Genomic DNA, 14,728 nt, shown 5'->3' on the forward strand with positions numbered 1-14,728 from the left:
GTGCCTAAAGATGTGAGCGTCATGCACCTTTCCCGGCCATCCCACGTTGATGTCGGTGAAACATCCCTTGTGATCCATTGCAATGCAGCACCATTGAAGAGTATCCCTTGTGGTTTATATACTGGTTGGCAAGGTGGTCCGGTGCCAACATAGGGATGTGTGTTCCATTTATCGTTCCACACAGTTAGGGAACCCCATTGCAGCAAAGCCATCCAGTATGACCTGCACATTTCCCAGAGTCACTGCCCTTCAGAGCAGAACATCAGTGATTGCACTGGCTACTTAGATCACAGCAGTTCTCACAGACTTGCCGACTCCAAATTGATTCCCGACTGACCAGTAGGAGTCGGGCGTTGCAAGCTTCCACAGGGCTAACACCACTCGCTTCTCAACTGTCAGGGCAGCTCTCATCTTGGTATTCCTGCGCTTCAGGGTGGGGGAAAAGAACTCACAAAATTCAAGGAAAGTGGCTTTATGCATACGAAAGTTTTGCAGCCACTGAATCATCCCATACCTGCAACACTATGCAGTCACACCAGTCTGTGCTTGTTTGCCAGGCCCAGAATCGGCGTTCCACTGTATCAACCAGCCCCACTGCCGCCATGATGTCCCAATTGCCACAGACCGTGCTTTCAGGAACGGCTGTGTCCATATCTTCATCACAATCGTCCTTGTTCTGGCATCTCTTAGCCCGGTTCTGCACATACTCCAGGAAAACGCACAAGGTGTTTACAATGCTCACAACAGCGGAGGTGATCTGAGCTGGCTTCATGCTTGCCGTAGTATGGTGTCTGCATGGGTAACCCAGGAGAAAAGGTGTGAAACGATTGTCTGCTTTCCCAGAGGGAGGGTCGACTGACGACATTTACACAAAACCACCTGCAACAATGTTTTTGCCCCATCAGGAGCTTAACCCAGAATTCCAATGGGCAGCAGACACTGCAGCAACTGTGTGATACCTACCCACAGTGCACCGCTCTATAAGTCGATGCTAGCCACAGTATTGAGGACACTCTGCAATTTAATGCGCTTAGTGGGGACATATACAATCAACTGTATAAAATAGATTTCTAAAAATTGACATATAAAAATCGACCTAATTTCATCATGTAGACATACCTATGAAGAAGAGGATTTACTTTCTGAGACACAATTTTGAACACTACCTGCTGACCTAGCTCAGCAATCTTCACAGGGGCATCTGCCTGCTGCTGATACACACCTTCCAGCATCAGCATCATCCCTGCCTTCCTGTCTGCTTGCTTTATCGTTGCTCTACTGAGCATCTCATCCTGTCCCACCGGTAAATGTTTGGCATTATAAAGGGCAGACAAAGAGCTGTGGGAGGCCAGAGGGGACGGTGAAATATGGCTATGAGGCTGCTGGGCAGTGAGATGAGACTTTGTAGCTATTGGCAATGAGAAGTGCCCACTGACCATGAGCTGGGACTATGACTGTTGCTGAGACAAGGCTGTTGGCAGTAAGTGAAGGCTCTGTGCCTACTGGCAGCGAGAAAGGGCTATTGAAAATGAGATGCGACCATGGCTGTTGGCAGTGAGATGTGGCTGCTGAGGATATGGAGCTACATGGCATCTACAAACTGAATGTAGGTGACTAGTTTGCAGCAGCACACTCCTCTTTTTGCAGCTCAGATCTCTGCAATCTAGTAGGTATCTGAGTGTTTCCTTCCCACCATCCTCTTAAGAACCCTCATCCTTATTCTTTCTTTGTGACTCTTCACTGAGCTGTGTTAGTTATTTGCCAAGCAGAGATGAAAGATTTAAAAACAAATTCTGCATGATCTACTATTTTAAATTTACTCCACCAAAAGAGATACCAACAGCTGCATTGAGTATTTAGAGAAAGTGCACCTGCCTGAGTCCCCTTTAGTTTTTTTCTTCACTTCTTTTGTTGTTGTTTGATTTCCTGCTTTTAAATGGTTTTTTGCAAACCACAAAAACAATAGAGGATTGTGCATGCACGTGGCTGGGGACAGTCTGCTCCCTCTGGCTCCTGGTTCTTCTTTTCTGCTTCACCTTGCAGAGGAGTCCCCCAGCGGAAGCACCTGATCCCAGCCTCTAATTCTCTGCTTCTCAATGGGAAGAAGTTCCTTCCCCCTGCCTTGCCCTCCCCCCCAGCCTATGCTGGCCTTCCAGCATTGCAGAGTGGTTAAAGGATCAACTTCAAGTTCCTTCTACTCCATCTACCAGCAGTCTTTCCATTCATCTTCCTCTTTGTTCTGTGAAAGGCATTGGGGAAAAAGGGAGACCTTTTTTGACCACTATCTTGGCTCCCTGCAGAGGTCGTGGGGTGGAGAGACACCCTTCCAGCCACTTCTGTATGCTCAGTTCTGCCTTCTGCATGGCGGGGACACAACCTGCAACTGCTGGCATGTGGCACGGGGTGCAGGTGTTTTTAAATGCTGTATCATTACAGAATTAGTCAATATATCTCATCCTGTCACTACTGTTTGGGACTAGCCAAAATGGTGCATAAAGCTCAAGTATGAATGGATTGTTATGTCCCATTCCATAAATTGGAGTCAGTGGGACTGGGCACCCATATGCTTCAATGATGGGAGTCATAACTACCTAGACAGATAAATCAACCTCTTCATGTCACCTTGAAGAAAAAATTCTGGACAAATGCACCGTGAAACCAATGATATGCCAAAAAAATTCCAATGATATTTTCATCTTCTCAACAGATGCCTTAAATTCCCAGATAGATTTCTACCACAACTTCAACAAGGACCACCCATCCATTAAAGTCTCTCTAAACACTCCCACACTAGCATCAACTTCCTGTACACCATGATCAACTTCAACAATGGAACCCCACAGACAGCTACATACAAGAAACCCACAGATCACCACATCTACCTTCACAGATCCAGTAATCTCCCCACATACACACACACCAAGTAATCTGTTTTCAGACTAGCAGCCGTGTTAGTCTGTATTTGCAAAAAAGAAAAGGAGTACTTGTGGCACCTTAGAGACTAACAAATTTATTTGAGCATAAGCTTTCGTGAGCTACAGCTCACTTCATCGGATGCATTCGAAAGCTTATGCTCAAATAAATTTGTTAGTCTCCAAGGTGCCACAAGTACTCCTTTTCTTTTTTGCAAGTAATCTGTATTCTACAGCCTGGTACTCAAATACCACAGAATATACTCCATAGGAGGAGAGATTTAAAAGACTGAGCCTTTTCAGCTTGGAAAAGAGACAACTTAGGCGATATGATAGAGGTCTATACAATGTTGACTGGTGTGGAGAAACTGAATAAGGAAATGTTACTTACTCCTTCTGTCATAACCATACAGCTAAGGGTAGCCTAGAATTCCTCCTTGCCTGTAAGGGGTTAAGAAGCTCTAATAACCGGGATGGCACCTGACCAAAAGGACCAATGGAGAAAGAAGATACTTTCAAATCTTGGGCGGGGGGGGGGGGAGGGGAAGGCTTTGTTTTGGTGTGTTCTCTTGGGAAGCAGAGAAGCATCAGGTCAGAAAACTCCTTCTCCTATAAACCATCCTAAAAAAACTCTCATATATTACAAATTGTAAGTAAAAGCCAGGCAAGGGGTGTTAGATTATCTTTTGTTCTGCTTGTTAATTTTTCCTTTGCTGGAGGGAGGTTTATTCCTGTTTTTTGTAACTTTGAAACTAAGCCTAGAGGAAGTTCTGTTATGTTTTTGAATCTTTTGTTACCCTGTAAAGTTATTTTCCATCCTGATTTTATAGAGGTGATTTTTACCTTTTTAAAAAATAAAATCCTTCTTTTAAAAACCTGACTGATTTTTCTATTGTCAGAAGACCCAGGGGTTTGGGTCTGATCACTTGGTAACAAATTGGTTAGGATATTATTCCCAAGCCTCCCCAGGAAAGGGGGTATAAGGGTTTGTGGGGATATTTTGGGGGAATAGGAACTCCAAGTGGTCCTTTCCCTGATTCTTTGTTAAAAATCACTTGGTGGTGGCAGTGTACCCTCCAAGGGCAAAGAATTTGTGCCTTGGGGAATTTTTAAACTAATCTGGTAGAAATAAGCTTAGGAGGTCTTTCATGCGGGTCCCCACATCTGTACCCGAGAGTTCAGAGTGGGGAGGGCACCCTGACACCTTCTCATTACAAAAGAACTAGGGCTCACCCAATGAAATTAATAGGCAGCAGGTTTAAAACAAACAAAAGGAAGTACTTCCTCACACAATGCACAGTCAACCTGTGGAACTTTTTGCCAAGGGATGTTGTGAAGGCCAAGAGTATGAGAGGGTTAAAAAACAAAAAACACACAATGAACTAGGTAAGTTTATAGAAGAAAGCCATTGATGGAGCTATTAGCTAGGGTGGCAGGGATGCAACACCATGCTCCGAGTGTCCCTAGCCTTTGTTTGCTAGAAGCTGGGAATGGACGACAGGAGATGGATCACCCAATGATGGCCTGTTCTGTTCCTTCCTTCTGTAAAAAAAATAATAACGTTTAGTACAGAAACTCCTCAAGATAACAACTTCTTGAGATAGTGACAATGTAAGATAACGACCTTGGCAAATAATGCATTTTAAAAATCTTGGTATACTAGGAAATGTATATTTATACAAGTTTCCCAGTCACAAATCTAGCATTCTGGAGCGAAGTCACTAAAACATAGTCCAACGAACAAATGTTCCTTTACTGTGCCCCTCCCTTCTCCCTCCACCACACCCCACTCATAGTTGTTGTCCTTGGTCAGTGGAGACCCAGAGTTTATAGGTGCTTTCACATGAGTTCACCTCCCACCCTGGGGGATGGGAGGGAGAAGGCATCTTGCTTATTCTTCCAGCTACTCATTGCTTACTCTAGCTGCTGTTTTTTGTTGTGCCACCATTCACTCCTGTTCACTTCACTGCTCCATTGCTGATGGCCCTGCGCCATCACCGTCTGCTGCCACCTGCTGCTGTGACGTCTGTGAGTTGGTCTCGAGGTTCCACCCAGCTCTCAGTGATTTCAACTCTCAGTGGGGGAGCCTCACTGTTAGTGCAGGCTGGGCAGTCTCTTCCACAGAAACACCGTCCCACAGCAGCTCTAAGCACTTAGACCTGATTATCAGTGATTTCAGCTCTAGTGGTCACTTAAAAAACCCCCAGGAGACTCTCTATGGAGCCTAATGAGCTCTGTCTTTACAGAGGGAAGAGGGGCAGGTCAAATAGTGCCTCTTAAGCAGAGCCCACACCACCAAGCAAAAACACCTGTCCCTCCCCCCCCACACTTTCTCTCCCCCCCCACACCCCCACTGGGATCTGGCAAGCAAACCCCCTGGTTAGTGAATGCAGTTCAGTTCAGGGTGACCAGTGCTTAATTTGCAATGAAAGAAGTTCCGGGGCTCAAGCAATTAGGTACTGGGCCTCAAGCAAGTTTTTACTTTCATAACTGATGTGGCAAGCCCAGAGGTCTTGGGGCTATGAACTGATAAGCCTACAGGTGCTGGGCGGCTCAGACCTGACACAAATTAAGCCCCAAGGGTGACCTCTTCAATCAGGGCAATCTAAGTACAGTTCTATTTCCCTTTATTCATACAAAAAACAAAAACAAACAAAAAAAAAAGACACATGAACAACGTTTCATTACCCCCACATTCAATACTAAAGTTATTTGTAACCCAACACCAGCCAAAATTGATCACTTGGGCAACACAGCTCTGTCTGCTGGATACCTAAGCAGAGTAGGTGTGTTCAGGTAAATACATTTTCCACCACCCTCCAGCTCATCACTAGCTGTCGGGGAGAGCTCAGACCTTGCTTACAAATCATAATTTAAAATTATTAGCTAGGCCAACATTGCCAAAACGAATGCGCCGACATTGTCATAAAAGCACTAGCTGTGTGAAGAAGCTAGTCTTTGTTCATCCTTTTCAAGCCTATTATGCTTTGAGGTACAAGTATTTTATTATATACTGTATATGCTTTTAAAGTGTGTAATAATGTTTCAATTCAAAATTTCCAACCAATGATTTAATTGGCAACACTGCCTAGATGACCACTGGAGGGGTGGGGTGATGGGGAAATCCCCGATTGCCCTTTAGCTTGATCCCTGATGGAGCCCTTTAGCTTGAAAGCCATGAGCCCGAGTCCCCTGGCATGGGACACCTGTAGGTTTTAAATTGCAGAGTTGACATACCCTGAGTAGCTCCAAATCATGTCTCTCTCAACCAGAATTTGGTCCAATAAAAAAGATATTACCTCACCCACCTTGCCTACTTAGGCAGATTACTCATGGTAGTAAATGTTCACAGAATTAGAGTGGGTAGGAAAATTGTGCATGCTAATATGAGATTTGGAAGTGAAACTATCAACACAGAATTGAATCAAACTTTATACAGAGAACTGTCAAGTGCAGAAAGTAACACTGAATAAATTAGAAAATAACTTTTTTTATTTCTTTCAATTTGGGCAATATATAATAATATTATGTGAAAGAGCAAATACATTTGAAAAAGTAATTTCATGTTTGAGTTGACAGTGTCTCTAATTGTTGCCAGAGAAATAATGTCTACTTATTCCATTCTCCTGTTAGGAAATTCCAAATTTTGACTAAGGGAATTAAAGTATGTACTGAACTGCTTTGCTGAATAGGGCTTTAGACAGCAATATCCTTGCAATCTCCAGACTGCAGTTTACAAAATAAAGGTCCCATCCTGCCATGTTCTGAACACCCGTGGCTGGGAAATTAGTGAATACTAAGAATCTTAAATTTTCAAATTAAATCCCACATTGTGTCTGTTTACCAAACTTAGCTTATGTCTCCCCTCTGGAGTACACTGTTCAAACAATCCATTGCTGAACAGGAGAAGTTTATCTTAAATTACAACAGCATTTCATTATCCCATTAAAATTAATACAGTTTAAGTCAAATTGCTTGGCAATACTTTTGCAAAAATCATCTCACCTCTCCCTCTTTCATCTTTTAAAATAGTCATGTTAAAATTAAATGGTTCTCAGAGAGTCTTTAAACTCTGTCAAGTCATCAAATAAGTTATTGCCTTTCCTTCTTAACAATCCTGAGAGAGGATCTTCTTGTCTTCCTGAGTTTGGTGAGGAAGCTGCTTTCTAGCATTGCTAGATAACTAATTTGCCAATTTATATTTTATACTCATGGTTTCTTCATATTAGGCACTAGTTATAGCAAGGTCACTTGATTCCATATTCGTAAATAAAACATCTTACTATTCACCAAGCAATGGTATCGGTAAGTTTGTTACCTTAGATTCTCCATTTAGATACAAGACATTTACAAATGAACATCACAAAAGAAGGTTATAGCAAAGTATTTAAAGAACCAACTACAGGTATTTTTCTTGTAGTTAATTAGTACTTGAACATTTATAAAATAAATCATTTTCAGAATGATTTTCTAGAGTTCTTTGTGAGGGTTTAAAACTGAGGTTTTTCTTTGTGAAGAGAGGAAGGGGAGAAAGAAAGAGTGACAAGATGCTCTGGGCTTAGCTTTTGTGGCCTTGACAAGTGCTACACATCACTTCTCTTTGAGATCCTAGAAGGATATTTTCTTAACCCTTAACTAGGAGGGGATGTCCTGCCTCTTTGAGGAGACAATCCTGTCAACCAAGCAGTTCCTAAGATTACAGTGTGTAGTAGCTTCACCCACAATTCAAGATTCCTACCAAATACTCTATGCAGGGAGAAAACCTAATCACAATAACTAACATTTAGCTATATCTTTCTACCATAATATAAAACAAAATATAGAATATTAAAACAAAATAGAATAAAGTTGCATTCCAGAGTTTGCACAATCAGACGGAGGGGATAAAGACAGATCTACAGCCAATGAGGAAGTATTCTTGAAGCCTTTTATACCAATCACGTACTGGGACAAAGCAGAGGTTTCCTAGCAGTTTCTTTAATTAACCTGAATGTAATATTTAATAAAATAAGCAATTAAAGCATAAGCAAGTGAACTATCCTTCTCTAAGCATCACATGCATGAAAGCAATTGTAAACATCTCCTAAAATTCAGTAAAGGCAAAGGCAAGTTTGTAATAAGTTAAAATTATAATTTATTAATAACCATTTTTGCATCAAGATTGTGGTTTATTCCCCTACTAGAGGATCAGACTCTTGTTCTTGTTTCCATTTAAGTTAATGGCAGAACTCAGGCCTTAGCACTAACTGATATTCTGTGGTTGCCAACAGGCTTCATACATTTTAGTAACCTTAATTCTAAATTTGGAATATAACACAAGAATGGCCATACGGGGTGAGATCAATGTTCCATCTAGCCCAATATCCTATCTTCTGACCGTGGCTGGTGCAAGATGCTTCACAGGGAATGGGCAGAACAGGGCAATTTCGAGTGATCCATCCCCTGTCATCTAGTCACAGCTTCTGGCAGTCAGAAGTTGAGGGACACCCAGAGTATGGGGTTACATCCCTCCCTATCTTGGCTAATAGCCATTGATGGACCTATCCTCCATGATTTTATCCAATTCTTTTTTGAACCCAGTTATACTTATGGCCATCACAACATCCCCTAGCAATGAGTTCCACAGGTTGATTGTGCCTTATGTGAAGTACTTCTTTATGTTTGTTTTAAATCTGCTACCTATTAATTTTGTTGGGTAACCCCTGATTCTTGTGTTAACTAAAAGAGTAAACACCACTTCCCTATTCACTTTCTCCATACCATTCATGATTTTATAGATCTCTATCGTATTTCCCCCTCAGTTGTCTCTTTTCTAAGATGACCAGCCCCAGTCTTTTTAATCTCTTTTCATAAGGGAGCTGGTTCATACCCATAATCATTTTTGTTGCCCTTCTCTGTACCTTTTCCAATCTGAATACATCTTTTTTGAGATGGGGTCACCAGAACTGCACACAGCATACGAGGTGTGGGAATACTATGGATTGGTATATAGTTCAGTATCTCAGCTTGATAAAAATCAAGCAAAGCAGACTACCTTTAAAACTATGCAAGTGCACTATTTTTTAAATTGAATTTATTTCAGGACCAAAACTTTATTTTAGCTAACTGAAATCTTCCCCCATATTTAGTACATATGAAACATCATTTAAAGCAATCATACATTCAAAACCTGCAGTGGGTCTTGTTTCTCAGTGATTTCATATCAGTCCTTTAACCAGAAGACTGCTGCTTTCATATGAAATTTATATGAACTAGATGGGACTAATTAGTATCCACTGCATTTCATTAATATTTATATTTTCAGAGATCCCAAAATTTGGAATCCAGGACATTGCACCTAAGCCTAGTGATAAAGCAGCTGACGTATAGGAAATCGTTGAATTATTGGGGTATAGTCAAGAACAATCCAAATAAGTTGGGACTAATATCTGTGGAGGTATTTGTCTCTTCAGAAAGAGGTAAGATGCAGAATGACTAATCACCATGTAAACTGTAATAGCAACATTGCTCCTGTAGAAGAGAGCTAAGCCAGTTTCCAAAAAGTAGAACCATTTTAAAAAACTGAATTACCACTAGAATTTCTGCATACATGACTCTTATGTGAGCTAAATGACTAACTGGTATCAGTATCAGACTGTTGTTCCATATATGGACCAGCCACTGGGGGTGGAGAGGGGGGATGATTCACATACTTTGCCAGTTGGTTTCATGTTTGGGAGGAAAGCGTGGTCTAGTGCTTACAAACCACTGTACCCTGTACTCCCAGCCTATTCCTGTCCTCCTCTCCTATGTGCCCTACCATCCCAGCTCTGGCCCCCTCCCCATCTTCCCCTATTTGTTCACCCTCCCATCTCTTGGCTCCTGCCCCTTGGCACCTCTGTTCTCCCCATCCTTCTCCTCCTACCCCCTTTTCCTCTCCCCCACGCCACTGGCTCATTTCTCACTGTCCTTCTGCTCTCTGACCCTACCCCACCCCAGTGCTTTGCCTCCCCTTCTGCTCCTCTCCCTGACCTCCTGCCCCCATATTTCTCACTGCTCTGAAGTCCAATCAAGTTGCCTTCTTCTTCCTCCATTCTCTGCTTGGGCACCTCCAGCAGCAGGAGAATTGAGAAACCGTTTTGCTGCTTCCAATTCTGCCTCCTAGTGCCACAGCAGGCCCCAGCAGTTGGGAGGATCAATTGTAGGGAAATCCTGGTCAGCCCCTGCAACCCTGAGATTGACCATGCTCAGTGCAGATGGAATCTTCAGAGAACTTTGCTGCTGAACTCTAAAACAAGACTCTATTGAGCATGTGTGAACTGTGATTTTTTTGGAGGTTTATAACCAGTTCAAAATTTAGGGAAATTTCCATGGGAATGGGAAAAGGCACATCCAGCACCAAGGCAACTAGTGGAGGACTGCTCAAACAAACAGAAATAAATTAAATTACTTACCTTTATTGCTATAGAAGAGCTAACAAGAACTATTTAAAATAAGAAGTGCATTTTTTTTTACTGCCCTAGTACTCAAAAACCGTTGAGTTTCTGTCCCTTGTACTATCAAACTTGCCCAAAAGTCTTGACTGGAGCCCAAACATGAAAAATCTAAAGGCTTGTCTACATGGCACCATCAAAGCACACTGGAGGCTTGCAATTTGTAAAGCGCACTAATGTGCTATGCTCTAACTGCCCCATTTAGACCCTGCTGGCACACTCTTCTAAAAGGTAGTTAAGTTCATGTTAACATAGTCCAGACAGGAGAACTAAGTTAACTCAGACTGGGTATCTTTTAGAGTGTTCCAGCAGGGCTTATATGGAGCAGTTAGTGCATAGTACATTAGTGTGCTTTACAAATCACATCCATCTGGCACACTTTGCCACACTGTAGCGAAGCCCTCAGACTAATTTTTACCCAGAAAGTTATGAATGATTGAAAACAAGAAGTGAGACCAGAAACCATTATGCAGCTTTAACTGCTGCTCCCTCTATAAAAATAGAGTCCAAACGCATTAGAAATATAACTAAGGCCCCAATCCTGCAAAAACATATGTGCCAGCTTAATTAAGTCAGTGGGTCTATTCACAGTAGAGTTACCTACAAAGTTAAGCAGGTGCAGAAGCCTTTTCAGGCTTGGGACTTGAGGTAATTCTATCTCTTACTGTTAATAAACTCTCAATCTCAGCTTATTTTAAGTCTGTCTGGTTCCAGAGACACTTGCTGCCTACCAGAGCTCTCCAACAGAATATCAAGTTACAAACATACAAAAAACAATGCTCATTGATGCACCCTGAAGGAATGACAGTTTCTAGCTGCTTCTGGAGGGCTTGTACACACTACCACTTTTGTCAGCATAACTTACTTCGCTCAAGGGTGTCAATAAGCCACCCCCGAGTGACATAAGTTACACCAACCTAAGCGCTGGTGTGGACAGCGCTATGTTGGCAGGAGAGCTTCTCTTGCGGAGTTGGTTTTATTATGCTGATGGGAGAGCTCCCTCCTGTCAGCATAGAGCATCTTCACCAGACATGCTACAGTGGCGCAGCTGCATTGGTACAGCTGCGCTGCTGTAGCGCTTCTTGTGTAAACAAGCCCTGAGATGGTTTCAAATTAACCCCTTCATTTATCTTACACCAGAGAATTATTGAATAAACACTTTTTTTTAAATGTTGCAAACAGTTCAACTTGCATGCTAAATCTGGAGAGGTGCCAAAATCCAGACAGCATATCTGGCTGTGAGAACTACAGTGTCCTCAATTCTGTTTAGCTACTGAAAGTCATACCTTAGTGCACAGATTTATTTTTATTCATGTCTCCAGTATTTTTTCTTGCTTTCAGAATAAATGATGCCATATGCAGGAACTGTTAGGATAAAGTTACACAGAGTATTCATCTCATAGGAGCTTGCTTCTGAGCTGTGTACATGAAAACTTACTCAGAAAAACAGATGCATTTCTTTACCTTGTATAAGGACAGATCAATTTAAATCATATACTGCTGTTAAACTGATCTGCATGTCCTGGTCTGTATGGCTTCAATCCTACAAACATACATATGTTTAACTTTACTATTGTGCATTATCCTATTGAAAATCAATGGAACTATTCATTGTAGTAAAGTGAAGTAAATGATGTGTTTGCAGAATCAGAACCTAAATCTGTACAATGTCTAGCACAGCGTGGTCCAGTCTGGCAGAGGCCACTAACACAATAAAGACTGTACTTTAATACAAATAGTAGGTCTGCTTTCATAAAAATGATTTGGCCAAATATGCTAATTGTTCAACTCATACCTATGACCATTTTTTTATTTCTATCTAGATGTGTTGTCTATGGTATTTCATTCCTCCTGTCCAATTCAGAACAAGTTTCCTAAGCATTTTACTGTATATAACAGACTTTCATAGTAACTAAAATGCACATTTTTGAGAAATAATCAATATTTAGATGGAACTGCAATTCACAGTTTATTAAAATATATGTAGCAAGGAAATTAAATATATATGAAATGCAAAAAAGTTAAACAAAAATATCAAGAAAAGCAAAAGTTTGTGTTCTTATGGCAGTGTTAACTTGACTGTACTGCACACTGTGGTATTTTCTATTCCGATTCTTGTCAAATATGTAGTTGAATAAATTTTTTTAAATGTATATCATAAAACTGAAGTTCTCAACTGTGGTATGTGTACCACTGGTGTAAAACTAAAGTCTTTGGGGAAAGTGAAAGCTTAAAGGGAAACTAAAAGGTATCAATTAAAAACAAACAAACAAACAAAAAAAAACTATGGCCCATGGGTAAAGGGCAATAAGAAGGAATTCTCTAAATAGATCAGGAGCAAACAAAATTTTAACAATGGTAAATGTTTGATACTAGATAAGGATGGAAACTATCCTTACAGTGATAAGGAGTTATTGTCTATTATATTAGTAACTATAGAAGTTGATAAACAGCAACTATTAAAGTTATACATTTTTAAATCACCAAAACTGGATAATTTGAACCCAAAAGTATTAAAAGAATTGGCCAGTGGTCTCTTTGAACCTTTAATGTTGATTTTTAACAAATCATGGTACATTAGGGAAGTTCCAGAGAACTGGAGAAATGCTAATGTTGTGCCAATATTTAAAAATGGTTAATGGCATGACTTGGGTAACCATAGGCTGTTAAGCTTGACATGGATTCCACACAAATAATGGAAATGCTGAGATAGGACACCACCGGAGAAGAATAAAGCATGGTGGCATAACTAATGCCAATCAATACGATTTTTCTGGTAAAATAGATTTGTCATACAAACATGATATAAATTTTTTGATTACAAGTTTGGTTGACAAAAGTAACTGTTGATACAAGATACTTAGGTAAGGTATTTGAATTAGTCCCACATGACTGTTTTTTTCTGTATAGTTCTATTTAAAAAAAAAAAAAAACAAAAAACCAAACACACACACTTAGGAGGTTTTTTTTAAAATCAACAAACTGCTGGATACACATATTCCTCATATACAATGAAAATCAGAAAAGTTAGATGGAAAAATCCTATAGTATTAGGTCATTCAGTCCACCCTATTGCTAAAGCAGGATTAAATTAGTATATAATGACATTTTCACTGCAGAGGACAAAAAGGTCCAAACAGCTTAACCAACCACATGACAGACTGTGAGGAAAAGCCAGAAAGATAAGCATGTCTGCAAGGATGAAGATGCTACTGTTAAACGCCTATCATACACAAGTTAATATCTGGACTCTCCAGTGGTTCACTATGTAGCTATGCCTGCTTACACTCATTTTGATAGACCACCACACAGAAGGAAAAATGGCTTTCATAATATCACACAGAATATATGTTCTTTTCTTACCTCAGTTACAATTATTTTGTATAAATAAATATTTTCATTGGTGAGATAAAATGGCATTAGAAATATTAAAGGAGTTATGTAGTGGACATTGGTATTTAACAGCGAACCTGATTAAATCTGCAGCACAGCTATAATAAATTAGCTTTAGAAAGAAATGTGATGCCTTTGTTAACCATGGACCTGAGTCTCCTCACACTTCAGCCGATATAAATCGGGAATAGTTCTATTGAAATTATTGGTGTTACATAGGTGTAAAACTGGCATCAATGGGAGGTGAATCAGGCTCTCTGGTTTATTTTAAGTCAGTGGATTTATTCAGTCAGAAGTACTGCAAAATATGGGCAATAAACTCCTTTGTGGCTGTAAACAGGGAGACATACGTCTCCTGAGTCATTGCTGATGCAGATGTCATTTAGGTGGAAGAAATGCTTAACTACCTGTCTTAGTCAATTTGTGGGAATGGAACCACTTAGGTGTTAACACTATTTTTATATATCTACCAGAAAATACAATTATTATGAACTTTACATAAAATCCATAGTTCTTTGATTAAGCAGGAGGATAGAGATTCTTGATATTATGTGACAAAATATTACTATGTAAAGGCATTCAGAGGAGATAAATAGAAATATTTAGAGACATTAAACTTTATGAAGAATGTTGTTGAGCCTTTTTTTTTATTATATTAGGTCAGGGGTAGTCTTTTTTTGTCGTCAAGGTCCAAATTTCTTGGTCAAGGTATAGTCAAGGCCCAGATTACAAAGACAATATTTTCAAAACCCCAATAATAATGATAAAGTAAGGAAAAGAGATTTCAGGGTCTGTTCAAAAGTGTCTGGGTCCTGACCCAAAGCCCACTTAAATCAATGGGAGTCTTTCCATTGCCATAACTGGGCCTTGATTCTGATCCTGGACCTGTACCATTTGTTTCATGGATTCTAAAGAGTATGAGTAGCAGCAACAGTACAGATCCAAACAAAC

At 40.4% G+C, this 14,728-nt stretch overlaps 1 protein-coding gene across 7 annotated transcripts in view; it reads right to left on the minus strand.

Moving 5' to 3' along the window:
- Positions 1-14,728, minus strand: part of PANX2 (pannexin 2) — a 59,377-nt gene that overhangs the window by 36,742 nt on the left and 7,907 nt on the right. The window contains exon 2 of one of the 7 annotated variants that reach the window (XM_043496016.1): positions 11,671-11,749. The exons of the other annotated variants lie outside the window; for them this stretch is intronic. The gene's annotated coding sequence lies outside the window, so the exon portion shown is untranslated. The remainder of the gene's footprint in view (positions 1-11,670; positions 11,750-14,728) is intronic. 7 annotated transcript variants of the gene reach the window in all.

This window comes from Dermochelys coriacea, chromosome 1, assembly GCF_009764565.3.
Source record: "Dermochelys coriacea isolate rDerCor1 chromosome 1, rDerCor1.pri.v4, whole genome shotgun sequence".
Taxonomy (NCBI): domain Eukaryota; kingdom Metazoa; phylum Chordata; order Testudines; family Dermochelyidae; genus Dermochelys; species Dermochelys coriacea.